The sequence below is a fragment of the Notolepis coatsorum genome (genome assembly GCF_963971535.1).
Source record: "Notolepis coatsorum genome assembly, chromosome: 9".
Taxonomy (NCBI): domain Eukaryota; kingdom Metazoa; phylum Chordata; class Actinopteri; order Aulopiformes; family Paralepididae; genus Notolepis; species Notolepis coatsorum.
Genome location: NC_140173.1, coordinates 63,540,411 through 63,552,238, shown reverse-complemented (window position 1 = coordinate 63,552,238; position 11,828 = coordinate 63,540,411).

The following is an 11,828-nucleotide window of genomic DNA, read 5'->3' as shown; positions in this document are numbered from 1 at the left end:
AAATGCAATATTATTATTATTGTAAAGATCATTACAATTATTATTTTGTGCACGTTGTGCAAATTGAGAGGCTGTGCTCTTTGCACACAACCCTCGTACACTTGTAACATTGCCTCTCCAGGCTGCGATTGTAATGATAATCTTTACAATAATAATAATAATATTGCATTTCACTGTAGACCGCAGCAGCGATAGAAATATATGGCGAATGTAGCTGTGCATTCACTGTATGTATTGCAGGACAATGTGTGTACTGCCTAATATCTGTGTTGGTACAATTATATATAAAACGATATATATTTTAGCGACTAGCCCACTAGCGTCCTGCTAGTTAAAGACAGCCGAGGTTGAGTAGTTTCTTCTGATATCACTTTCAAACTCCAAGTGATTCGTTGCAATGTACGCGGAAATGCTGCGTTGTGTTGCAATGTACTACATGCATTTGTCTGAGCGGGGCGAAAGGAAAGGCGCATTACCGTACTGGCGTGCGGTGACGAATGCGGAAGCATTCTTGCACTCTTCCGCTGGCAATAAGCTACACGCATACTGTCCTTCTGAAGCTCTGAAGTCATTAGTGGCCATGAACCTAAAGAGAGAGAGAGCGAGAATACGTTAGTAGATAGTCTAAGGCCAGTGATTCTCAATATTATTTTGCATATCTAGGACCTCTAATTTAGTCCATGTCATGCACATCTACATACAATATACTGTAGCATTACAAACCATTTGACAGCCAGGTCCAGCACCTCTCCGTTCTTGTCTTCTAGGAGCCATCGCAGCATGGCCAAGACCTTCCTCATCCAGCATACTGTCCTTCTGAAGGTCTGAAGTCATTAGTGGCCATGAACCTAGAGAGAGCGAGAATACGTTAGATCTTGACCGTCTTGGGAGAGAGAGAGATATAGAAGGCATTACAGGATGACTCTTTGAAAATGATGTCCCAGATTAAAAAGTATATATTATATATACACAGTCACACACACAATAAAAAAAATGTATACATCACTTACGACCACTTGAAGTAGTTGTTCTTGAGCCGTCTTCTGCGTTCATCTCATTGATGAGATCCAGCACTGTAACAGTATATTTGCAACAATGAAATTATATATTTTATTACAACTCTATCAGCTGAGTAACAATATTCATCAAAGTGTTGCGTGTTACAGCGTAGGTTAGTTTATTAGTGCATGACAGTAGGGTTTTACATACTGTAAAAAAACAAACACTTAACAAGTTAATATCTGAGATTTGGAAACACAGTAACATCACTACAATAAACTCAAACCGGTCTACATATAAATCAGAAAATCTGACAGGTTTGTCCAGATTATCTTAATTTGGAGGCCTAACCAAAAGTAAGCATATCTGACTAGGGGCAGGTTGGTGTAGACCGACTAGGGGCATGGTGGTGTAGACTGACTAGGGGCATGGTGGTGTAGACTGACTAGGGGCATGGTGGTGGTGTAGACTGACTAGGGGCATGGTGGTCGTGTAGACTGACTAGGGGCATGGTGGTGTAGACTGACTAGGGGCATGGTGGTGTAGACTGACTAGGCGCAGGTTGCTGGTGTAGACTGACAAGGGGCATGGTGGTGGTGTAGACTGACTAGGGGCATGGTGGTGGTGTAGACTGACTAGGGGCATGGTGGTGTAGACTGACTAGGGGCATGGTGGTGGTGTAGACTGACTAGGGGCATGGTGGTGTAGACTGACTAGGGGCATGGTGGTGAATAACAAAACAACGATTGTGTGCAGACAATTGAAAATGTTGGGTTCCTTTCCACTTTCTTGAATATAGAAAAAATTTAAATACTTGTTCTAGAACTGTATTTTTTGCACTTGTTTTTAAGTTACTGGGAATACCCTTTCCTTGTTTTTGCTCATTTTAACAGACAAAACACAACACATTCTAGTAATTCTGGTTTACACCTAACCCTTATTATTGCTGTTATGATTTCCAAAAATAAAATCACCAATCTTTAGTAAAATATGAGATTTAAGTGTTTATCTGGAATTGTGAGGATAGGTATTCGCGGTAACCTGGGATCAATATGTGAAACGTAATTATCTCCTCAAATAATTGGCCACAAAAGACGAAACTCATTTTGGTTGTTCATTGGGGTGCCAAGATCATGCCCAAAACATATCATGCATCTGCCATGAAAATTAAGCCTTTTATGTTTGTTATCAATTGAAGGTCATGAACTATGTTGACTCATATCCCATACCCGGATTTTTCCTTCAGATTCAGCTAAATTTGAATTCTCTTGAGATAACTCGGGGAGAACTATGGTATTATGTTACATGATGATGATATCCCTACAAAACAACCAAAACATTTTAATTCTCTCTTAAATTGGAGGAGATAGTGAATTGGTATTCCCGGTAACTTAGGTCAACTTTAGAGGTCCGCCATCCCTCATTACATGATGTTTTTTTTTTTAAAGGTGAATTATTTGGCATCTATAACAATCATTCTTGACATGAGAAAAGATTTTAATGTTGTTCGTATAACGTCCTGGGTTATATGGCTTAGAAATGGGGCAGGTTACCAGGAATACATGCGTTACCCATATAGAGAGAGAGAGAGAGAGAGAGAGAGAGAGAGAGAGAGAGAGAGAGAGAGAGAGAGGGGGAGAGAGGGCATTACAGGATGACTCTTTGAAATGATGTCCCAGATTAAAAAGTATATATTATATATACATACACAGTCACACACACAATAAAAAAAATGTATACATCACTTACGACCACTTGAAGTAGTTGTTCTTGAGCCGTCTTCTGCGTTCATCTCATTGATGAGATCCAGCACTGTAACAGTATTTGCAACAATGAAATTATATATTTTATTACAACTCTATCAGCTGAGTAACTATATTCATCAAAGTGTTGCGTGTTACAGCGTAGGTTAGTTTATTAGTGCATGACAGTAGGGTTAGTAAGCTCCCCAAGCTAACACAAGCTAATACAACACGGACCACAGCTCCCCAAGCTAACACAACACAGACCGCAGCTCCCCAAGCTAACACAACACAGACCGCAGCTCCCCAAGCTAACACAAGCTAATACAACACGGACCACAGCTCCCCAAACTAACACAACACAGACCGCAGCTCCCCAAGCTAACACAACACAGACTGCAGCTCCCCAAGCTAACACAAGCTAATACAACACGGACCACAGCTCCCCAAGCTAACACAACACAGACCGCAGCTCCCCAAGCTAACACAAGCTAACACAACACAGACCGCAGCTCCCCAAGCTAACACAAGCTAATACAACACGGACCACAGCTCCCCAAGCTAACAAAAGTTAGCTCTCATAGTCATAACGCTATCAGCTCCGGGTACAGTATAGCAACGTTAGCTAGTCATACCGTTAGCCAGTTAGCAGCTCCGGTAGTTTACCCCGCCAGTTTCATAATATCGAGCTAATAACGTTACAGTAGTCACTGAAAACACAGACTAAACAGCACTCATTTATATCAGCGGCACGCATTACTTATAAATAATAAAATATATGTGTTGCACACAATTACCTGAGGAGAAGATGCAACAGTTGCAATGCTCACGACGTGGTGCAGACTCTTCTGTAACGCGCTTCAATTCAAATTTCAAACCGGGATCCCCCACAATGCAACGCATCAGTGTTGCCAGCATCACGGCATACAAGTATACAATGAAATGCGGGTGGTCTTGCCCGCAACGATGTGCAATACGTGGTACAACATATAATAGAATCCAATAAAAAAACAACATTGTGCAATAAACAGGTAACAGGTAACATATTTGTGACATCTCGGTATCTGTACATATTATTTACAGGGCATATAGGACACGGTCAAAGAACACCAGATCCAGGCGTACAACTAGAACCACCAGAACAGTGAATACGAGCAAAGTAACACGACTAACTGGTAACGACAGATACAGATTACAAAACATACAATTAAAAACTAAAAATCTCTAGAAAATCTAGTCAATTTACAAACCAATGAGCTTCTAGATACAGTAGAAAGGATATGCAGCCAGTATGAGCTTCTAGACAGACAGTAGAAGAGATATGCAGCCAGTATGAGCTTCTAGATACAGTAGAACAGATATGCAGCCAGTATGAGCTTCTAGATACAGTAGAACAGATATGCAGCCAGTATATGAGCTTCTAGATACAGTAGAACAGATATGCAGCCAGTATGATCTTCTAGAGACAGTAGAACAGATATGCAGCCAGTATGAGCTTCTAGATACAGTAGAACAGATATGCAGCCAGTATGAGCTTCTAGATAAGACAGTAGAAGAGATATGCAGCCAGTATGAGCTTCTAGATAAGATAGTAGAAGAGATATGCAGCCAGTATGAGCTTCTAGATAAGACAGTAGAACAGATATGCAGCCAGTATGAGCTTCTAGACAGACAGTAGAAGAGATATGCAGCCAGTATGAGCTTCTAGATACAGTAGAACAGATATGCAGCCAGTATGAGCTTCTACATACAGTAGAACAGATATGCAGCCAGTATGAGCTTCTAGATACAGTAGAACAGATATGCAGCCAGTATGATCTTCTAGAGACAGTAGAACAGATATGCAGCCAGTATATGATCTTCTAGAAACAGTAGAACAGATATGCAGCCAGTATGAGCTTCTAGATACAGTAGAACAGATATGCAGCCAGTATGAGCTTCTAGATAAGACAGTAGAAGAGATATGCAGCCAGTATGAGCTTCTAGATAAGACAGTAGAAGAGATATGCAGCCAGTATGAGCTTCTAGATAAGACAGTAGAAGAGATATGCAGCCAGTATGAGCTTCTAGATAAGACAGTAGAACAGATATGCAGCCAGTATGAGCTTCTAGACAGACAGTAGAAGAGATATGCAGCCAGTATGAGCTTCTAGATACAGTAGAACAGATATGCAGCCAGTATGAGCTTCTAGATACAGTAGAACAGATATGCAGCCAGTATGAGCTTCTAGATACAGTAGAACAGATATGCAGCCAGTATGAGCTTCTAGATAAGACAGTAGAAGAGATATGCAGCCAGTATGAGCTTCTAGATAAGACAGTATAGAAGAGATATGCAGCCAGTATGAGCTTCTAGATAAGACAGTAGAAGAGATATGCAGCCAGTATGAGCTTCTAGATAAGACAGTAGAAGAGATATGTAGCCAGTATGAGCTTCTAGATAGACAGTAGAACAGATATGCAGCCAGTATGAGCTTGTTGCATACTCATGTTAAACAGTTGGCATTCGTGCAGAATTGAACTAAAACTGTCTCATAGGAACGGATTCTGGAATGGCATTTTGAATAAATGACTAAATGACATAAATGAAAGCTCTCATCGACTCCGACAGATTGCTAGTCATTCATAATGGCATCGAAAGACTGTCCAAATGACCTGTGTTGTGTTAGCTTGTGTTAGCTTGGGGAGCTGCGGTCTGTGTTGTGTTAGCTTGGGGAGCTGCAGTCTGTGTTGTGTTAGCTTGTGTTAGCTTGGGGAGCTGCAGTCTGTGTTGTGTTAGCTTGTGTTAGCTTGGGGAGCTGCGGTCCATGTTGTGTTAGCTTGTGTTAGCTTGGGGAGCTGCAGTCTGTGTTGTGTTAGCTTGTGTTAGCTTGGGGAGCTGCGGTCCATGTTGTGTTAGCTTGTGTTAGCTTGGGGAGCTGCGGTCCATGTTGTGTTAGCTTGTGTTAGCTTGGGGAGCTGCAGTCTGTGTTGTGTTAGCTTGTGTTAGCTTGGGGAGCTGCGGTCCATGTTGTGTTAGCTTGTGTTAGCTTGGGGAGCTGCGGTCCATGTTGTGTTAGCTTGGGGAGCTGCGGTCCATGTTGTGTTAGCTTGTGTTAGCTTGGGGAGCTGCAGTCTGTGTTGTGTTAGCTTGTGTTAGCTTGGGGAGCTGCGGTCCATGTTGTGTTAGCTTGTGTTAGCTTGGGGAGCTGCAGTCTGTGTTGTGTTAGCTTGTGTTAGCTTGGGGAGCTGCAGTCTGTGTTGTGTTAGCTTGTGTTAGCTTGGGGAGCTGCGGTCCGTGTTGTGTTAGCTTGTGTTAGCTTGGGGAGCTGCAGTCTGTGTTGTGTTAGCTTGTGTTAGCTTGGGGAGCTGCGGTCCATGTTGTGTTAGCTTGGGGAGCTGCGGTCCATGTTGTGTTAGCTTGTGTTAGCTTGGGGAGCTGCAGTCTGTGTTGTGTTAGCTTGTGTTAGCTTGGGGAGCTGCAGTCTGTGTTGTGTTAGCTTGTGTTAGCTTGGGGAGCTGCGGTCCATGTTGTGTTAGCTTGTGTTAGCTTGGGGAACTGCGGTCCATGTTGTGTTAGCTTGTGTTAGCTTGGGGAGCTGCAGTCTGTGTTGTGTTAGCTTGTGTTAGCTTGGGGAGCTGCGGTCCGTGTTGTGTTAGCTTGTGTTAGCTTGGGGAGCTGCAGTCTGTGTTGTGTTAGCTTGTGTTAGCTTGGGGAGCTGCGGTCCATGTTGTGTTAGCTTGTGTTAGCTTGGGGAGCTGCAGTCTGTGTTGTGTTAGCTTGTGTTAGCTTGGGGAGCTGCGGTCCATGTTGTGTTAGCTTGGGGAGCTGCGGTCCATGTTGTGTTAGCTTGTGTTAGCTTGGGGAGCTGCAGTCTGTGTTGTGTTAGCTTGTGTTAGCTTGGGGAGCTGCGGTCCATGTTGTGTTAGCTTGTGTTAGCTTGGGGAGCTGCGGTCCATGTTGTGTTAGCTTGTGTTAGCTTGGGGAGCTGCAGTCTGTGTTGTGTTAGCTTGTGTTAGCTTGGGGAGCTGCGGTCCATGTTGTGTTAGCTTGTGTTAGCTTGGGGAGCTGCAGTCTGTGTTGTGTTAGCTTGTGTTAGCTTGGGGAGCTGCGGTCCGTGTTGTGTTAGCTTGTGTTAGCTTGGGGAGCTGCAGTCTGTGTTGTGTTAGCTTGTGTTAGCTTGGGGAGCTGCGGTCCATGTTGTGTTAGCTTGTGTTAGCTTGGGGAGCTGCAGTCTGTGTTGTGTTAGCTTGTGTTAGCTTGGGGAGCTGCGGTCCATGTTGTGTTAGCTTGGGGAGCTGCGGTCCATGTTGTGTTAGCTTGTGTTAGCTTGGGGAGCTGCAGTCTGTGTTGTGTTAGCTTGTGTTAGCTTGGGGAGCTGCAGTCTGTGTTGTGTTAGCTTGTGTTAGCTTGGGGAGCTGCAGTCTGTGTTGTGTTAGCTTGTGTTAGCTTGGGGAGCTGCGGTCCATGTTGTGTTAGCTTGGGGAGCTGCGGTCCATGTTGTGTTAGCTTGTGTTAGCTTGGGGAGCTGCAGTCGGTGTTGTGTTAGCTTGTGTTAGCTTGGGGAGCTGCAGTCTGTGTTGTGTTAGCTTGTGTTAGCTTGGGGAGCTGCGGTCCGTGTTGTGTTAGCTTGTGTTAGCTTGGGGAGCTGCAGTCTGTGTTGTGTTAGCTTGTGTTAGCTTGGGGAGCTGCGGTCCATGTTGTGTTAGCTTGGGGAGCTGCGGTCCATGTTGTGTTAGCTTGTGTTAGCTTGGGGAGCTGCAGTCTGTGTTGTGTTAGCTTGTGTTAGCTTGGGGAGCTGCGGTCCATGTTGTGTTAGCTTGTGTTAGCTTGGGGAGCTGCAGTCTGTGTTGTGTTAGCTTGTGTTAGCTTGGGGAGCTGCGGTCCATGTTGTGTTAGCTTGTGTTAGCTTGGGGAGCTGCGGTCCATGTTGTGTTAGCTTGTGTTAGCTTGGGGAGCTGCAGTCTGTGTTGTGTTAGCTTGTGTTAGCTTGGGGAGCTGCGGTCCATGTTGTGTTAGCTTGGGGAGCTGCGGTCCATGTTGTGTTAGCTTGTGTTAGTTTGGGGAGCTGCAGTCTGTGTTGTGTTAGCTTGTGTTAGCTTGGGGAGCTGCAGTCTGTGTTGTGTTAGCTTGTGTTAGCTTGGGGAGCTGCGGTCCATGTTGTGTTAGCTTGTGTTAGCTTGGGGAGCTGCGGTCCATGTTGTGTTAGCTTGTGTTAGCTTGGGGAGCTGCGGTCCATGTTGTGTTAGCTTGGGGAGCTGCGGTCCATGTTGTGTTAGCTTGTGTTAGCTTGGGGAGCTGCAGTCTGTGTTGTGTTAGCTTGTGTTAGCTTGGGGAGCTGCGGTCCATGTTGTGTTAGCTTGGGGAGCTGCGGTCCATGTTGTGTTAGCTTGTGTTAGCTTGGGGAGCTGCAGTCTGTGTTGTGTTAGCTTGTGTTAGCTTGGGGAGCTACGGTCCATGTTGTGTTAGCTTGTGTTAGCTTGGGGAGCTGCAGTCTGTGTTGTGTTAGCTTGTGTTAGCTTGGGGAGCTGCGGTCCATGTTGTGTTAGCTTGTGTTAGCTTGGGGAGCTGCAGTCTGTGTTGTGTTAGCTTGTGTTAGCTTGGGGAGCTGCGGTCCATGTTGTGTTAGCTTGTGTTAGCTTGGGTAGCTGCGGTCCATGTTGTGTTAGCTTGTGTTAGCTTGGGGAGCTGCGGTCCATGTTGTGTTAGCTTGTGTTAGCTTGGGGAACTGCGGTCCATGTTGTGTTAGCTTGTGTTAGCTTGGGGAGCTGCAGTCTGTGTTGTGTTAGCTTGTGTTAGCTTGGGGAGCTGCGGTCCATGTTGTGTTAGCTTGTGTTAGCTTGGGGAGCTGTGGTCCATGTTGTGTTAGCTTGTGTTAGCTTGGGGAGCTGCAGTCTGTGTTGTGTTAGCTTGTGTTAGCTTGGGGAGCTGCAGTCTGTGTTGTGTTAGCTTGTGTTAGCTTGGGGAGCTGCGGTCCGTGTTGTGTTAGCTTGTGTTAGCTTGGGGAGCTGCATTCTGTGTTGTGTTAGCTTGTGTTAGCTTGGGGAGCTGCGGTCCATGTTGTGTTAGCTTGTGTTAGCTTGGGGAGCTGCAGTCTGTGTTGTGTTAGCTTGTGTTAGCTTGGGGAGCTGCGGTCCATGTTGTGTTAGCTTGTGTTAGCTTGGGGAGCTGCGGTCCATGTTGTGTTAGCTTGTGTTAGCTTGGGGAGCTGCGGTCCATGTTGTGTTAGCTTGTGTTAGCTTGGGGAGCTGCGGTCCATGTTGTGTTAGCTTGTGTTAGCTTGGGGAGCTGCGGTCCATGTTGTGTTAGCTTGTGTTAGCTTGGGGAGCTGCAGTCTGTGTTGTGTTAGCTTGTGTTAGCTTGGGGAGCTGCGGTCCATGTTGTGTTAGCTTGTGTTAGCTTGGGGAGCTGCAGTCTGTGTTGTGTTAGCTTGGGGAGCTGCAGTCTGTGTTGTGTTAGCTTGGGGAGCTACAGTCCATGTTGTGTTAGCTTGGGGAGCTGCAGTCTGTGTTGTGTTAGCTTGTGTTAGCTTGGGGAGCTGCGGTCCATGTTGTGTTAGCTTGGGGAGTTGCAGTCTGTGTTGTGTTAGCGTTAGCTTGGGGAGCTGCGGTCCATGTTGTGTTAGCTTGGGGAGCTGCTGTCCGTGTTGTGTTAGCTTGTGTTAGCTTGGGGAGCTGCAGTCTGTGTTGTGTTAGAGTGTTAGCTTGGGGAGCTGCGGTCCATGTTGTGTTAGCTTGGGGAGCTGCAGTCTGTGTTGTGTTAGCGTTAGCTTGGGGAGCTGCGGTCCATGTTGTGTTAGCTTGGGGAGCTGCGGTCTGTGTTGTGTTAGCCTGTGTTAGCTTGGGGAGCTGCGGTCTGTGTTGTGTTAGCTTGGGGAGCTGCAGTCTGTGTTGTGTTAGCTTGGGGAGCTACAGTCCGTGTTGTGTTAGCTTGGGGAGCTGCAGTCCGTGTTGTGTTAGCTTGGGGAGCTGCGGTCTGTGTTGTGTTAGATTGGGGAGCTGCAGTCTGTGTTGTGTTAGCTTGGGGAGCTGCGGTCCATGTTGTGTTAGCTTGGGGAGCTGCTAACTATAGAGGCCATAACCACAGTATTACATATACTCTTGTTAGCTTTATGAGGCTACATCAACACGCTCCTATGAGTGCAGCATGTTAGCTTTATGAGGCTACATCAACATCCTATGAGTGCAGCTATAATGTTAGCTTTATGAGGCTACATCAACATGCAGGCTCCTATGAGTGCAGCTAATGTTATGAGGCTCTGCCCCCCCTCCACTCCTCTAACACCCACCTCGCTCTGCCCCCCCCCCCCCCCTCCACTCCTCTAACATTTTATTTATTAATTTTATTATTATTATTTATTTGTTGCCATTAAAATAATAGGCAAGCATAGGGCTAAAACATTTTCATAAACAATAATATAATTTTTTGTTATTTGGTTATAATAAGGGCTTTTCTATGCATTTGTCTGATTGATTGATTGATTGAAAGCTTTATTGACAGACTGCAGAGTGGGTACAGTACAGCTGTATTCACTTGTTGCGGTGGTCTCAACGGAACAATTTTGATTGACAGTCGATTCTGCCAATCACACCGCTGTTGTGTGTGGGGGCGGCGTCGCTTGACTGAAACTCCGGTTTATCTTTGGCGAGCCCGAGTCGGCTCTGCCCCGGCAACCATTGCCGTGCCAGAGCCGGTTTATCTTTGGCGAGCCCGAGTCGGCTCTGGCACGGCAAGCCGAGCCGGGCCAGAGCCGGTTTATCTTTGGCGAGCCCGAGTCGGCTCTGCCCCGGCAACCATTGCCGTGCCAGAGCCGGTTTATCTTTGGCGAGCCCGAGTCGGCTCTGGCACGGCAAGCCGAGCCGGGCCAGAGCCGGTTAATCTTTGGCGAGCCTGAGTCGGCTCTGCCCCGGCAACCATTGCCGTGCCAGAGCCGGTTTATCTTTGGCGAGCCCGAGTCGGCTCTGGCACGGCAAGCCGAGCCGGGCCAGAGCCGGTTAATCTTTGGCGAGCCCGAGTCGGCTCTGCCCCGGCAACCATTGCCGTGCCAGAGCCGGTTTATCTTTGGCGAGCCCGAGTCGGCTCCGCCCCGGCAACCATTGCCGGGTCAGAGCCGGTTTATCTTTGGCGAGCCCGAGTCGGCTCTGCCCCGGCAACCAGAGCCGGGCCAGAGCCGGTTTATCTTTGGCGAGCCCGAGTCGGCTCTGCCCCGGCAACCATTACCGCGCCAGATCCGGCTCATCGTTGGCGTGCCGTGCCGGACATATGCCGAGTGTGCCGACCGGTAGCCGGAATTGGGCAGAGTATGCTGGCCACCTGGGTTGCTTCTTATGGACATACCAGCTGCTGCTGATTATTCTGCTGCAAGTGATGTCGGTGATAATGTGTGCAGTATAGGTACTCAAACTGATATGACTGGTGATTTTATTTATTCTATGACCAATGCAGTTATAAATCTGAGAGCGGAAAACCTTCAGTTGCGTTCTGATGTGAAACAGTTGTCCTCTACCTATGACCAAAGTGCATTTGTGGGTAAAGATGAGAAGGTTTTATTTTTCACTGGTCTACCTACATTCCAGATTTAGTTAGCACTCTTTACATACCTTAGTCCCCACCTTCCTGTGAAGAAGTCGCTTAATCCATTCAAGATGCTGATGCTGACATTGATGCGACCAAGTCTTAATGTTTCTACAACCTTCCTGTGTTATGCATTCAATGTGTCAATATCCACTGCTTCTAGGGTATTTACTGATGTCATTGATGTCATGTATATTCGCATGAAACCACTTGTTATATGGCCAGAAAGAGAACATTTGCAAAAAGCCATGCCAATGCAATTTAGAAAACATTTTGGGAAGAAATGTGTTGTTATTGTCGACTGCTTTGAGGTTTTTATAGATCGTCCATCTAACCTTATAGCCAGAGCGGAAACATGGTCTTCCTACAAGCACCATAATACAGTACATTTTTTGATTGGTGTTACACCACAGGGCACAGTCTCTTACATTTCAAATGCATGGGGGGGAAGAGTTAGCGATAAGTACATAGTTGAAAACTGTGGCTTTTTGGACAACATTGTTCCTGGTGATTTAGTTCTCGCTGACCGTGGC